At 38.8% G+C, this 16,898-nt stretch overlaps 1 long non-coding RNA gene across 1 annotated transcript in view; it reads right to left on the bottom strand.

Annotated features, from left to right (window-relative positions):
- The window catches only part of LOC121067829, an 82,487-nt gene extending 68,805 nt beyond the window's left edge, over positions 1-13,682 (bottom strand). The window contains exon 1 of the long non-coding RNA XR_005818471.1: positions 13,442-13,682. This is a non-coding gene — a long non-coding RNA (uncharacterized LOC121067829). The remainder of the gene's footprint in view (positions 1-13,441) is intronic.
- Between the last annotated feature and the right edge of the window lie 3,216 nt (positions 13,683-16,898).

Raw genomic sequence — 16,898 nt, 5'->3', positions numbered from 1 at the left:
TTATTTTAGAACAAGAGACAATGCGCATTCCTGGTGTGTATTCAGTATGAGCTAAATAGTCACAGGCACTGAAAAGGGTGAGTTGTGTGGCCAGGTGCCCCATCTCCAGACCATGAAACCAAACAGTCTGGTTTCTGGCTCCCAGCTACTCCTGGGAGAGAAAAAGCCAAGGTGAGTCACTCTGTCTGATGGAGGTCACCAGCAGCCTTGCAGCATTCCTATTCTAAGATGCCAGGAAGAGTTTTTGCCAAACTCTGATGTTTCTTTGCTCATAGGAAGCTGTATGAAAATGTGCAAGAGGAGTGTTCCTTCCCTCAACCTACAACAAGGTGGTTAACTTAAAACAATGAAAAAATATGGATCTAGCTTTTTATTTACCAGCAGCTTCAGAACATGACTTAGAAACTGTTTGGTAGATCTTCAACAGAGGTCATGCCGTGCCATTAAGAGTTGAAAAAAGACAAGATATGCTTATGCCTGCATTTGAAGAACATGCTTTTTCTACTTCACCAATTCTTCAGCAAAAACAAAGATAGAACTCAATATTCTTGATAGATCTTGGATAAAATGACAACAGAAAAGAAAAATGTTTCAGACTGGTTTTATGGGCTGGAAAGAAACGTGACTGGGGGCTTAATCTATAACAGAAAAATAGTACTCCCCAGATGATTTCCACATATTTTAACTCAGTAGGTGCTAACCAAAGAAAACACAACATGTGTTCAGACTGTTTCAAAAAAAAAAAAATCTTCCCTTTACATTTTCTTAGATTTAATTGTCAAGGTACTCAAGTACTTGTGGCATATTAAGCACTGCCATATCTGAACTCCTCCCAGAAGTGCATTGAATAGCATTATTAACATTTCCATATGCTGTTTGTTTTTTGTACTTTTCAGGATATGTACGTGGAAGAATGTCTTATTTACTCCTATATTTTTTTAAAAATACTTTGCACTTGGTACATGAGTAGAGTGTCAGATGTGGTGGTGTAAATGAGCACAGCCTGGAGCCATTCCTATTGTACTCACTGAGAAGGGCCTGTCTGCTGGATGCTTCTCACTGCTTGAATAGATGTCCTGAGAAAGGAAAGGTACTGCAGTCTCCTCTATTCTTCTTCCAAACTAGCATTAGTCAACAAAGATGTTTTACACTCTGACATATCAAATCCACAGACATACTGACCTTGACAGTGTGACATTGCTATGGGTGATGTTTTCTGGTCCCTTTAAGCATGGAGTAAGAAGCCATTTAGAAATACTTTTCCAAAAGACGTCTTACAGAAGTTTTAAATTATTGAGGTTTTGTGTTGTTTCAGTCCCATTAGCTTCTCCCACCTACTGCCCAAAGTACCATCAGGAGTATTTTCTGGTCAGGTAGAGCCCTGTGTCTTTCCCAAATGCAGAGAGACAACCACACAGTTTGCTGTGAATATCAATCCAGTAATACAACACAGTATATGTAATGGTTACCTGGCTCATGTGTACCATGTAAACTATTTCCTTGCTGAAGCAAACAACCAAACAACAAATGACAAAACACTGCAACTCCACTGACGATCATGCTGAAATCTGAGTTAGGTGGCATTGTGTGTGTCTACTGACATCTACATCAAAGTAGTAATGTGGAAGAAGGAACAACTGTCTGTGGTTTAAACCCCTGAGGCAAAATGTAACACAAATACTCCCTGAAGGCAACAGACTTTCATGTCATACATCTGTGCTGAATTTGCTTCCCAATGTCCTGTTTCCTGGATTTCGTGGGGCAGGTGGTAGAAGTGAGCTCCCTCGGAAGCAGCATGCTCTCCACCCAGGAGGAGGGCCCTTATGTTTCACAGCCATGAACTGTCTGGTTGATTAATAAGCAATTTTGTTGGACTTGAGAGAGAGTTCAGATTTTCCTCCCTTGCCTGCAGAGCAGGGCTTTACTAGGGCAGGGGTGCTAAACAGGGACTGTCAGAGGCGTTAGGAGCAGATGGTGGAAGGGAACAGAGGGGTTGAGAAACAAAGAGGATGCTACATCCTGCTAAGTCACGGATGCTATGTGGCCTCTCCAGATAACAGCCCGTGATGCCTAGCAGAGAACCTGGCACAAAGTCTTGTTCTCTGAAAAGACTTCTTTCTTCCCCTGGATAAGGAAAATCTTTCTGCTCCTAAAGGAGACAAAAGCAGCCATTCAGTTCAGAGCTGGGGCTGTTTTCATGGCTTCTAGAGAACACACTGAACTCCAGTATCGCTGATAAATGTCTTAAATGAGAGCACATTACTTTCAGAGGACAAGTGGCTACTTTACCTAAATGTTGAATACCTGAATGTTAATCAAGAAAGATGTTCCAAACCAATTCCACTACAATAACATTTTTCTTTCCCCAGCCAGGCATTCATTTGCACAGGGTGCATGGAAGACAGTGCTATGATCTCAGTTACACTGCTAACTGTTTTTATCACTGCCCTTTAACTACATGTAAATGCCAGAGTCTGGGATACTTGTAGTTACAGATTTGCAACAGAAAACTCGGGATTCACTGGCTGAATGTTACCTGACTCTAGGATAATGGAGAACCAGGGAAACACCCCAAAATAACATTTCCACCTCAGAGGGATATTTCAAAGAGTGATAACTCAAGTAGCTCTGCAGCAGGATCCATTTTTGCTTTTCCTATGGAGAAGAAGGAAGCAAATAAAGAAGCTCTGGGGTGAGGCCAAGTAGTCCTTCCCACCCCATGGTGTCAGGTGGGGACAGGGACAACAGTCATTCATAGGAATATGTCAGCTGGGACAAGAGCTATGGTTAGGGCATTAAAAGGCCTCTAGGATAAAACCTAGGAGGTCCTTGTAAGTCAAATGTAGAACTGGGCTTTCAGGGGCTATGTGTTAATGACAGAAGGCTAAAAAAATTGATTTTTTATGGAATTAAATTTATTTTTAAATGGATTTTTTACTGAAGTCTATGGATGAAAATGCAACCCCCTGTGAAATGAGCCCAGTGGGACCACTCCAGAAAACCTATGTGAAACCAACACAAGGTTTCTTAAGCCTGTAACTGGAAACTCTCCTTCCACAAAGTCTTAACTCAGCCCTGTCGGTATTTACAGGGTTATTTCTAATAAAATGCCTGCAGAATTCAAAGTATGACAAATGCTACAAAATGAGAAAATTTAATTTCTTGGTTATTTTGCAAGATGCTGGAAAGGTATTTTTAAAATAATAATAATAATAATAGTCATATTAATTTGATATGCTTCAGAACATGAATGCAAAGGAGTTCTTTTTCAAATAGATTCATAATATTTATAATAACCCTTATGCTATGCTGCTTCTTGCCACCCACATGAAAGAGATGCCATACAATGTTTTCTGATATTATTTGCTTAGCTGCAGAAATTTTGGCATAGTATTGTGTAGAAAATGAGAGGAATCAGCTGTGTGCTCTTTATATATTACCTCCTCCTGTAGCTTTAAATGGTTACAGCTCTCCCATTGCACCCCCAGAAGTGATTGCATTACAGTAGGTGAATGCTTTCCTGTGTATTTGGATAGTGTGTAACAGATTCTTTGGATTTAAAGATATTTGATGAATTTCTAATAGGATTTTTAGTAGAGCTGGCTGGCACATTCAAGACAACTTTATTTAATGTATACCACTTCTTTGGGTAACTCTTCTGCCAAACCCTGACTGGCAGCAGCGAGGACCAGGTTCTGCATTCAGATGCCCTCTTTTAACATCATCTTGAGACATCATCCAAAACCAGGGAGAAACCAAATAAGACTGTCAGAACAGCTAGTGAGCAATATATCCCCTACTCACAAGCAGTGAATCAAACAGGCTTGTTGAAATGGCTTGTTATTTGGGAAAGGACAAAAAGAGAGAAAAGAAACAAGACAACATAAAGAAACAATCTCCAATAGGTTTCTTTCCTCTCTGCTGCACTCCCTTTTAACCAAAGTAGACAAGTAATCATTCAGATTGTTCTTCTCTTTGCATATTGATGCTTATTGCCTTTCCTAACCAAACTCATAATTTGCTGACCCCTACTGATGTTGAACTGTCTGAATTTGGCTGCTGGATAAGATCTTTTGAGGAAAATCACAGCTGACAGTAAAGGGGCCAACTCATCCACCAATGTCTTTCTCTGCTGTGATTTCTACTTCTCACCAGTAATAGAAAATGGAGCCCATAACACCCCACTTAAATAAAGGAGCTTCCTTAAAAGTAGGGTCCTTCATTGTCTCTCAAGTTTTTTTAGCCCAATTCTTTGATCTGCAGCATTAGATCTGGGTGTCCGCTCACACTCTGTAGCACTGGATACGTTTCAATGAAAATGTCATAGGAAATGTCTTAGGGCTCACGGTCAACAATCTCTCTCAAAAATGTACTAATAAGTATGGTATCAAGACCCAAAACTGGTTCTAATCTTCATTAATTGTCATTGCTCTCTGGAAAACTTTGCTTTTAGTGTACTCTGTAAGTTCTATTTTTTTTTGTGTGTGTCTGAATCTTCTCATTGTCCAGCTGGAAGTGTTCACTGTTGAGGGAACAATCTCACTGTTATGCACAGGATTTTCAGAATCACAATCCTCTCTTAATCTTATTCATTGATTCCAGTCCACACACTGATTTTTTTTTGCAGAATATGCTATTTTAATCAGTAGTAACCAGAGTTCTGTGGGTTTCTGTTTGTTTGTTTGTTTATCTTATAGGCAAGAATGTGGTAGAAATGTTAATCTGATTGTCTACCTAATTTGTAATATTAAATCTGTAATTTTATCATCACTTTCCTGTGATATGTTGTCTCCTTATATTCCTTCATATATTTAACAGAATGGTTTGTTTACAGTCTGTAGGGCTAGGCTGAAAAACATGTATATATATTGTGGCTATATATTCTTTGAACATAAAACTAACATTAAAATGCATAGTGAAGATTGAGATGGATTATATATAAAAGGCAGGGATGGAAGCCATATCGTGCTGAAAACAAAGTAAGCTTTACCACTAATTTAATTTGAGGCAGGATATCACTCAAGTTGGGTACATGCCTTAGGCCTTCCTCACAGGAACACTTCTTTATGTATGCACCCTCTCACCCTACAGCTACTGTACTTTCTTATCTTGGTTTTCCCATCAGCAAAATCCAGTATTTGGGGTACTGATGAGAGACCTAAATGTCCATCAGTTCCAAAACAAGGACAGTCTGTTAGCTGACAAATAAGTACTTTTACTTTGTACTTTGTCAGAAGTCACAGTTTCCTGCAGAAAACACTAGTATCCACATGGACTTGGAAGTCGAATCCCCAGTAGGATCAGAATTACTTCATTAAAGCTGAACAACCCTACACTTATATTAGCAGTTGATCTGACTGGTAGACTCTCACCTTGCAATATTGCAAATGTGGGTGTGAAAAAAAAAAAAAAAAAAAAAAAAAGAGTGTTTTCCAGCGCTTAAGTATAGAAAATTTTAGTATTATAGGGATCATGGATGCCAAAGAGTGATCTTGTCTGTATATGAAGGTTACAGAACTTGTAACAACCTTTGCTGACAAACCAGAGCAGCTGTAGGTTTCAAAGCCCATTAATTTGTACCGTGATATAGACCTGGATGAAAACTTTTTGCCAACCAAAGATCTCAAAACTGGAGAACTCACATACTTTGAATGAGAACATCATACAATCAGCTGGGCTACAACCAAACTGGACAAGATGAAGCTTAAAAGAGGAACAAACCCTTTCCCAAAGAGGTCAACTATGACAATAATGATTCTGGGGCAGACAGGGATGCCTTTTCAGTACTTATGTATTCATTCCCTGAATGAGCACTTCTCAAATAAAATTCCTTTCTTTGAGAAATTCCCAGACCTCTGTACTTAGACCTGCAGGTGCAAAATACAGTAGCAGATACTGAGTCCTCTAAGATTTACTGGCTTCAACTGTTTTGATGGTGCTTAGTGTTATGTGGGAGAGAGCTGATAGCTGTAAGATTTACACTGGGAAAGAAATTAATATCACAAAAAACAAGAAGACCTTGCTCTTGAAATGCTTCTTTCTTTTTAAATCAGAAGAAAACTCACCTATGTACCAGGATATTTAGAGGTTGTAGAATTTATTAGGCATAAGGAAATAAACTTGGCAAAACTTGCTTTTCTGTGTCAATACCTTGAGCAAGAGCAGATTCAGACAGATGTAAAAGGAAGTCCTGAAGGAGGGAAAAAGATTTAAGTAGGCTGGGATGCTGCTGTCTTGTAATGCTGAGCTAATTCAATAGCCCATCAAACATCCTGGCACAAGCATACAGCTCTCTGTCACATCATCCAGACTGCAACCAGAAGCAAAACAAAATATTTCAATTAATGTACCAGTGCTGGTAACATGAAGTCCTTGTCTTGTCTGGATTTACCCTTTAGCAAATTATATGCATAAATAAATAATGGCTGACATTCATAGTCTTAATGAAACTTGTGCTCACTATGGGCAGACCTTTCCTTTCACAATATTTTCTTCCTCCACCTTTATCAACTTACTAACACCATTACGTTTTCTCCATCACCCCAAATTTAATTCTATATTGTTTTTATGCTGGTGTAGATGATGAATCTCACCCCAAACCAGCTCCAGCACCTCAGCTTAGTTCTCATATTTTTAGGGCTGTTTTTATGTATCACAGCCATCTCCCACAGATGGCATGTCACATCTTTAGTCCTCTTGAGACTACTCATTTCCTGATTCCCTTCCTTTCACAAGCCCCTAAGATTTCTGTCAGTCTTCAGTCTGGAACAAAAGTTTTGTTTCCCCCAGCTTCTCTGTCTCCATCAGAGTGCTGTAACCAGTCCCCTTCACTCTCCTTCTAATCCTTAATTCTTTACCATTCGGTTCCTGGTTGCTCTATATGATTAATTTTCACCCAGGCTCCCTTACAAATCTCACTCCTTTGTATGTCTCTAGTAGAATTTGCATTTTCTTAAAGAAAATTCCTGTGCTTTTATCTAGCTCTGTGCACTACAGAAAGCAGGGCAAGTTGTGAGCTAAAATAGGATGCTCTTTGGGGATGAGTGCTTTTCGCATCCATATTCCTGAGTCAGAGCAGTTCTGGTAGCCACCTCGAAGGTCACACAGAAGCAGAAACTGAATGGATAATAGTCAGTGAAATCCCCTGCATGCAGTATCAGTTGGAGCTCTTATCTTATCAGTTGGATTATGAAAGCAATCTCAGGAGTCTATTTTACTTTGCCTATTTTTTCTTTTGACAGGTTGATGCCTTGATGAAACAGCTTATCCTGAAAACAAAGGAGTACATTTTCTATAATAGCCTGCCAGATTTAGGAAGGACCAGCCATGGGTTCTGGTACTAGGGACAGTTCTTTGCCAGCTAGAATCTCCATTCATGCTGTTCCCAGGATATACTTCTTCCTTCCTCCTGTAAGGCTTGTTGTAGATCCAGTCTTTTAAAGGGAGTGATGTGTTCTCCAGAGAACTGTGCACTTCATTGCACCCTGCATGCTTCAGGAAGTGTCCAAAATGCTAACATCAGCAATATGCACAGCCAAGTGCTCCCTGTACTGTCTACCTATTTTATCCATCAGATAAGAGACAACTGTAATATTCTAAAGATGTGTCCCGAAAGGTATAACCCTAAATTCAAAGCACTCTCATGAGATCCATGTAAGCAGAATTTGCTGATGTTCTTTTGTTATATCCAAAGCTAGATATAGATGGTTTGGCCTATTATTTCTGTTCCACTCTCCAGAGAATTCATCTTGCTTGTCTTGTCAAAGACTACATTGAACCTTACTTGGTGTGGGAGCCAGCACAATAGCAAAGTCACTATCTACTGTATGATTTTTTTCACAGATTCTCACATTTTCTATCTTCTATTTTTTCCCTTGTTAAAGAAAAAAAAAAAAAAAAAAAAAAAAAAAAGACCTTGTACCCTATTCCTTTTGCTTTATTAAAGGAGGGGCAAAATCATTTCTCTCTCTTGGCTATTCAAAGCAAACTGTTTTAAACTCATGAACTAGACTGGTGCCCATATGGCTTCAATATTTACGTGTTTTCCCGGTTAGAATTCATATAGCTCTTCCACTTTATGGCCTCAGCAAGATCACATGCTATGTTGCCTTTCTGACAACTGAGGTAAAGAAAGCAACCATAATATTACGAACAGTGAAACATTTCACCTGCTCTTTGCCCTGGGGTTCGTAGTTTAAGTCTGATTTGCAAGCATCAGGCTTGGAGTGCTACAAGCATAGTCCATGTCCATTAGCAGCACATTCGGGGAAGAAGATCAAGGGTCTCTCAAAGCCTTACTCAACTTCTAAAAGTCACTTGTCCAAGGGAGGAGGATCTCTCTCCCTCTCTGTTTTCTGGTGGGTTCTCATCATAGACGAAACTTAAAATACCCCACAGTTTCTCTTTGTATTTCTGTTACTGGCTCCCTTCTAGCCAGTTACTCTCCTCACAGGATAGCCAGAATATCAGCTGTGCAATTAGTAACCTCCTGCCACCATACCTACAATGTATCTCAGTGTCTAACAGCATAGCAGAACTTAAGTAATGACTCTCAAGATGCAGAAGAACAGAGGGAGGTAGAAAACATAATGAGTTACTGAGGGATAATGCACTTATCCCTGCTATTGAGGAAATGAGCTATAAGGGGCATGGTTAAGTCTGGGGTTTTGTACAACTATATGTTACTCCACTCCATGTTCATTTTAGTCTAATTGATCCCTTTCTTTAAAATATTACTTTCAATTTCCAGTCTTCAGGAAAAATCATTAAAATGGGTTACTTTTTCCCTTTGTCAGTAGACTGTACACACATCCAAATGTTTCATCATTCTCTAAACCCTAATTTCTGAAACACTCATAATTTCTGAGACTGCATGGGGAAAAAAATGTGCTTGAAATTGTAGTTTCATACACTGAGCTTATAAAAAAAAAAAATCTGCATTTCCTACCACCTATTGACATTCCAATTCAATGTGAGCAAAATGGTGAATTGATTCTCTCATATGGGTTAAAACAGAAAAGTTTGAAAGTAGTTTCTTATTTATTTATCTACAATGACTTCTATTTGATTCCTAGCTTACAAGTGTATAGTCTTCAAAATCATTTTATTGCTGCAGTTTAATGTGGTAGATCACCCTCAAACTCCCACTTAGGGGGCCCCTCGATACTTCAAATGATTTCCAGTTCTCAAGTAGCACTGCTCTCAATATCATATTAGTCCTGGACAGTGAGTTTTCTGATAAATATCACATCTCCCTAAGTACTTTTCCACTTATCCTTAGCAGTTGCTCAGGTCTGATAATCATTTCTCACTCCAGGGAGTAAACAAGGACTTACAGGTCTACTGGCCCATAGACCATTGCTGATGGACTGATTTGTTCAGAGGCCACTCTACAGATGAGCACAGCTCTAATAGTCTCTTGAGCTGTTAGAGCCTGTGCCTTCTTCCCTTGCTTATGGAAGTAAGACACAGTAAGCCTCTTGCTTACCCTCCATTCTTGGCCCTCCAGTTTTAAACCTCCTTGATCTTATTCTGCGATAACTCTTCAAGCCCTGTCTGGCAGCTCCTTACACTTTGCTAACACCACTTTATAGCCTTTTCATTGGATCACAATGAAGTGTCCCCTGCAAGGTCTCCCCAGAGCTTCCACTTCCCATCCAGACTTTGCTTCTTAGTCCTTCCTGTCACTTCTTTAATCTTTCAAAAGGACAGATGGACATTGAGCAGTATTTGCTAAAGGTCCATGACCCATGTTGTCCATGTGAGGTTTATAATATCCCATTAGAATGAAATTGAGCAATAGAAATTAAGTATTTATTTACCGTCATTACCAGATGGTCTGCAAAAAAAAAATCAAAGATTATTTTGTGATGGGCATTGCAAAATTGCTAACTTTTGCCATGGTTTGGCTCCTGTTTAAATTTACAGTAATATTCATCCAGAGTCTCAGAGGTAGAGAGTTTATTATGGATAGATGAGGAATGATTTTTAGAATGTCATCCATCTTGTCTAAAATAAAGTCTTTCTTACATTTCAGAGAATAAATGTAAATTAGCATTGTGTTTTTTAATCGTTGTGAAAGGAATTCTGAAATTAGTCTTACGATTTCAGCAGCCACTTTGTGCTTTATTATCCATCATACGATTATTTGGATACAGCTATTTCTTTGGCTAATTATTTTTAGTATTTTTACATACACAGATTTGAAAGACTCTGTAAGAATATAATTGTTAAGACTGCATTTCTTCAGGAATGATGAAACATAATCATGTAACTACAAGAATGCATTGCGTAGAAAAGTAGAATATGGTCTCAGTTGTGGTTGCTATGTAATTTTTCTTTTCAAACTAATATTGAATTTTGTATATAAAAGAGAAACTGATTTCCAAAGGCTGAGAGAAAGCCTTAACTCAGAATTTCCTATAGATTTGATCTCTGCTTATTTTGGGAAACTGCATTACATATTTTAACTAGCCTGATATTAAATATGATTTTTGTTTGAATGCAATTGAAGTTAACTTCAACCATAACTAGATAATACATTTTTAATGGCCACCGTCCTTCTTCATTTATTATATACATGCATGTATATATCTCTATATCATATCAGATATGTAATAGTCCAATAGAAAAAAAATTATGGTGATATTTTGCATATTAAATTAAAATTTTATAGGAAGGCATTGCCACACAGAATGGTCTTGTCTGTGTGAGGACTAGAAATTGAATATACATGTAGGAAATTTTGCAAGAATTAAGATTAAGAATTGCCTTTCTCCTCAATGTTCCTCCAATGTGCACCAAGTCTGATGGTTCAAACTGGAAGAGCTTCACTGAAACCAGTGGAGTTGCACCAGTATCCTCTATCAGGGAATCTGGTCGTTAATGTTCTTTATCTCTGGAGGGGAATTGCCATCAGCTGTGATAAAGGTATGATCTATTTCCAGAAATGGTCAGCTATCTCATCACCATCACTCAGAATAAAGTCTAACAAATTAATAGAAAGTTTACCTGAAGAGGTAATTAGGAATCAGCATTTACAAGAGTAAAGTAATACAGTAAGTACTAAACCAGTGTGTTGCTGATGTAGTGTTATCATCAAACTCTCTGCAAGCTATCAGTAGGAGACACATGCTTTTCACTTCAGATCCCAAGACATGTCATTGCCCCAGAGCTACCAGGAGGTACAGGTGACTGCAGTGCAGCTAAGAGACTGTAGTTTGCTCTCCTGCAAGCCGCAATAGCATGATCATGACTGACTTTACGGGAGCACCTGCTTGCCATGCACCCAAAGACTCCTGCTGTCCCAACCCCTTCAAACAGCCCAATAATGGCTGTGGCTCCTCGTGGCCTCTTGTTTTGACCCTTAGATCCAAAAAAAACAATGTTATGTTTTCCAGGAATGTTTGCACTGTCTTTGTGGAGAAATCTGGGGGTTACAGTGGATAACAACATGTGTCAGATGCCATTGTATAGGTGAAATCAAGCTGCCCTATCTGATGCTGTAATACTCCTTCAGGGCTGCAGAAAAGCTTATGTACAGGTCTACTGCTTTCCACTGCCTTTACTGTCCCTTAGGTAAGATAGCAGTGTCCAAGACAGTCATCCTGGCATCTATAAGGATGTAACTTTTTAACATGAGTCAGTAACAGTTCAAATGCCTGTGGAGATCTCAGCAGAATTTTTTTGTAGCAGATGTGTTTCTGTGACTGTGCACACATACTTATGCATATAACTCAATGAAATTTTAAGGGGAGATTATCATACAGTAAGAACAATGTAGGGTGGTTATTATGTAGATAATACTAATACGAGTTACAAATATTTAATTGTTACACATTGAAAAAAAAAAGAAGAAAAAAAAAAAGAAGGAAAAAAAAAAGTGGCCATTAGCTTGAAAAGTCTATTATTACTTTTTCCACCAAAAACACGGAACAAATATAAGACAATTCTAACAAGTTTTAGCATTATTTAAAAAAAAAAAAAAATCTCTACAGATACTTCTTCCAATGAGTAATAAGTAATAGCTAACAACTTGTTATGCTGTCACTGCATGTCACTTTTAGAACAGCAAGGTAATACAAGATTTTGGAGAGTTCTACAAGGTACTGATGGGGATAGACCCCTTATTCCGAAGGTAAGAGTAATTCCTGCACATATCAGAGTCTTCCATTTCCACTAGGTGTTGAATGCTCCTAGATTCCCAACAAAATCTAACACAAAATTTGCATAATGTAATTAAGTATTTGTTATCACCTTGTTTGTCTGCTTCTGTTTACAAACATAAAAGCTTTTTCTTATTTTAATTAAACATTTAAAACTTGTCATTACTACCCAGCAAGGACCCTAAAAATTTTACAACCTAATTCTAGACCTTACAAATGCATGGCTAATGTTGATATTGCTTCTCCTCCTACTCTGTATACCTCTTGTTGCCAGCCAAACAAGAGGAATTAATGAGCCCGGTGACTACTTGAATCTTTACTGAAGACTCATCAGTTTGCAAGAGGACCCCTGAATAAAGCACACAGGAGACAAGTTCCATCTTTCACGCTTTATGCTCCTCCTTATCCAGTGTACATGATAATTGTGGAACTGTCTCTGGTCACTGGGTTTGGAGGACCTATGGCTATCTCCCTCTTTGTAACTAACAAAAGGAAAGTTTTGTGTCTCTGTTTCCACCATCTTGGCCATTGGAGATTTCTAACAGCAGAGGAATTCCCATATCACCACCTCAGACCTTGTCTTTGGATGGGAACAGAGTAGTGCCTAGGGACAGGTCTGTGATGCAGCTGATTTTAACCTGCTCAACTTTTGAGTCTGACTGGAGGCTTAGACAGACCCCTGCATGTTCCCCAAATATCAAAAACCTCAAGTGGAAGAGACTTCTTTGTATTTCTGCTTCCTTCGCACTCCATTGTAAGCCAAAAAGAGCAATAAACAAAAACCAGACTCACTGATGCCAGACATCCCTGTTATATCTACAAACATTAGTGAAGACTGACACAAAGGGGGACTTTTTAATTTAATGCTGTAGATTACAAATTGAATTCTCAAACTTGAGAATTGCCAGCCTGACTTGAGGCTTGACAGTTCTTAATAGACCAGTTACAAATTAATAATTTTTATCTAGCTGAGTGCATAACATTTTGATAAATTGTCCATTTGCCTGTCTGCTTTATCCAGCTATGCCCTGTTTCCTTTTTAAACCCAAGGAAACTCTGCCCATAAGTTGATGGTGATGGAAAAAGTTATTTAAAATCCCAGATACCCCAAGGTTTTTCACATATTCTATTAGAAGAGGTGTTGCTGAGCCACTGAATGAAAGTGGTTATATGTATAGATAATTTCCTCCTTATTTATTTACTCCCTTTTCTCATGCCATTGAAGACTTCTAATTTTTATATATACTGCAATATTAACCTCAGTATCTTTAACTTACCAGTATTTTTCACTGTCATTCTTCAGCTCTTGTGGGGTGTTTCAGTCCATCTCAGGTGTCCTAGAATCTCGTCCTTACTGTGTCAGTGACAACACAGACAAAAGAGATCTCTTAGTGGCACACAACAGTCTTTCCAAAGCGAAGCTTTATCTTCTCGATAGAAGGTCTAGAATGTTTAGTAGTTTTGAGTTTTAAAATCAAAACAAAGTGTAACCAAGTATCTCTCTCCAAATCTGACAAGTTGTTTGTTCTGAGCTTGCTGGATCACTTCTTGCCTGGACTGGAATAGAGCATGCATATTTGCCTCCTCTGTTTGCATTTCTTGGGCCACTCCAGCCCATTATTTCTTTACAGACACCTCTCAAAAACCCTCCTCCTACTAATTTGGCTTCTTTTTTTGTCCCCAGTTCCCATGCCTGTCTGTAACAGCTTATTGTTCCCTTTGATATCTCTGCTGCTACTTATGGCTATAAATCTGTTTGTTCTGCTGGTGGGCATCCACCTAATCTGGTCCATTGTTTTCCTTACATCTAGTACAGGTTACAGCATAAAGTGGATTACACACGGCACCGTTGTCAGAGAGCTTCACGAAACCTATCTGCATTAATATTGCAATTTACATTCTATCACAAAAAATAAGAGTTTAAGATTACATTCATAAAAATAATGTGCATATTCTCTATTTGAACACAGATGGAAAAAGACTTTTTGGAGATGCTCAAGAACACTAAAAAATAAAAAATAAATTAGAAACCAAGTGTCATCTAAGGCATAGGTTTTTATGCTTGAAATGCATACTGTGATCTTGGGAGACTTTCTCATCTCAAAATATACTTGAAGAAATAGAAACATTTAGAGGACCCACAGTGACTATCACATATACTGGCTACACTCAGTCTTGCCTGTGAAGGGAAAGTCTTTCTGACTCCTTTCCTCAAAGGGATCACATAATGGTCAGCAACAGCTCGCTGATAACTGTCGTGTATATTCCACGGTCTATCATAAGCTGTACTAGGTACAAGGAAACAAGGGATATCACGACGTCTCTCATTTCACTCCCCAGACCTGTGGGTTTAAGTAGGCCTAAATTGTTCCTAATAGATACTACACCCCTTCTTAATTATTTTTCTAGTCTCTCCAGGAAATCTATTCCTATGTCATCTTTCCAGGTCAAAATTATTTTGATGCCTGGCCTAAAATTTTCTCCACTTACAAGTAAACTCATTACTTTGTTGGCAGTGAACACAAAAAAAATCTGCACTTTCCTTTTCAGTAAACTTCTTCTGGAGATGAGCATTATCTGCCTCTTCAAGTCTTTTCAGAAACTTGCAGCCCCCTTTTTTTTTTTTTCTTAGTCTTCCCTTAAAAGCCTTCATTTCCAGATCACTGATCTTTTTAGTTCCTATTTGGACTTTCAGCAAAGTGTGGTTTTGAAGATGGAAAGATTACCTAAACTAAAGTCTCACCAGAACAGACTAAAGTGACAGAACTACTTCACCTATCTTATCTGCAGTGATTGTGTTTATATTTTCCAGTATAATGTTTTCTTTTTCTTCACAGTTAAGTTTCCTCATATTTAGTTGGCAGTCTACTACAAGGCCCAGATCCATTTCTGCAGAATGACTGTAGAGAAATTAATTTCCTATCTTGTATTTGTGTGGTTCATTATTTCTGTACAATACTGTAAATGTATTACTCCACACTTACTTTTACTGAATTAATTTATTTTTTTTCTTCCCTGGACCATTTCTCCAATTTGTCATGATAATCTTGAGCTTTCATCCTGTACTCCAATGTGTTACGGCCTCTCCTAGGCTGGTATCACCTCCATGTTTAATAAATTCACTCCATTCCATTACCCATCTCATTAATGAGATTACTGAATAGGAAACACCTTGGTGGCACCAGTGTAGAGTGCTTCAGTTAAGTTTGACAGCAAGCCTTTAATAATTACTTCCTTTCAGTACCATCTTCGTGAAGGGTGGAGCGCCTGGTGCAATGTGCAAGCCTGAAGAAACATCTGCCATCCATGAGCTACTGAACTTCCCACCCCCAGGGCTGGGAAGCTGTGTACTGTGTAATAGGCAGTTTATTTTGTGCCAGTATTTTAACCCCTTTGGCCTTATGCTAAAGCCAGGTTTGCCTGGGAATATACTAAATACTTAGCTAGCCATGTGTATGTGTGTATCTGCTTTTTGGTACACAAGTCCCACCTCCCAGCCTCAAAATGACAGGTGTCCCCTAGGCTGAGCAAACATGATTGGTGCTCCTATAGACAGCTGAGTAGCGCTGGCTTTTCATTAAAGCTGATAGGTTTGAGGAAGATCTTTTCCCTTGCTGATGTGCTGCTTTGCGGTGTTTCTCAAGCATGGCTTACAATGGAATAGGAAGCAGTCACAAGTGGGATGACTCACACTTGCAAGCTATTTTCATCTGGCTTATGTTGCTCTGCTAATAATGTTTTCCCTCTGTATTCAGAAGTCTTTGCAGAGAAAATGAGATCTGCTGGTGTGAATCTGCTGGTGCTGTCCCCAGCTGGCAGCATGTCTTCCCAACTGAGTCACCTTCTCTTTTCCTCAGTTTCTCCACTGTGAATATGAAATTCACTTGAAAATGTGAAACATTCTTCAATTGCTTGTAAACAAAAATTATTTCCCATGTGTACTTTTATGGTGATTTTGTTCCTAACCTCCCATAGAGGAAAACCTGCTTCTTCTCATCCTCAGACCAGTATGGCATCCAATCACCTGCTGAGATCACCCTGCACCTGGTGTGAAGTTGGAGTAAACTGATTTCATAACAGCTCTCCATCCACTCTGTCACATTTTCCTTGCCTTTCATCTAAGTAGCAGCAATAGAAATTAGTTTAGCAAGTACAAGACAATGGGCATTCCACCCATTTTTGGAGAGGTTAGGCCTGACAACTCAGTGAAAGAATTTAGCTGCAGCAACTGTGCCAAAGGCAATAGAAGATTTTTATTTTCTGCCTCCTAAACATTTCTGAAATGACATCCTGTGTAGGTGTGTGTCCATGAAGGTCCCCATGAACCTGCCCAAGTCAAGCATTTGTCTCCATTAAGTCATGTGCAAAGATAAGGGCATTTCAGTAGTCAACAAGACAGCACATTGTATTTTAAAATGAAGGATTTGCAGGGTTGGCAGCTCATTTGCATGCAAGCAATGTAAATGTAGCGGAGGAGGTGTTGTAAATCACCAAAGAGCTACTTGACAGTGCCACTCTGTGAGTCTGGTTCAGAATTATTAATTAGAGCAGGCTGAGGATGGTTTGTTTGCATATCAGTTGAGCTAAGCCATGTTGGAATCCCTGTAAATAATAAAACAGTCTGATTAGGCCTAGTCATTAATTAAGTGTCTTCACTGTGAATAAACAGTGAAATCTTTCCGTTTGCCAGGGACCCCTATGACACTGTGATAAATATGCAGTTGCAAAAGCTCC

The sequence above is a fragment of the Cygnus olor genome, chromosome 3 (assembly GCF_009769625.2).
Source record: "Cygnus olor isolate bCygOlo1 chromosome 3, bCygOlo1.pri.v2, whole genome shotgun sequence".
NCBI lineage: Eukaryota > Metazoa > Chordata > Aves > Anseriformes > Anatidae > Cygnus > Cygnus olor.
Note: the sequence above shows the minus strand (reverse complement) of the source record. Positions and strands in the feature narration are given on the sequence as shown.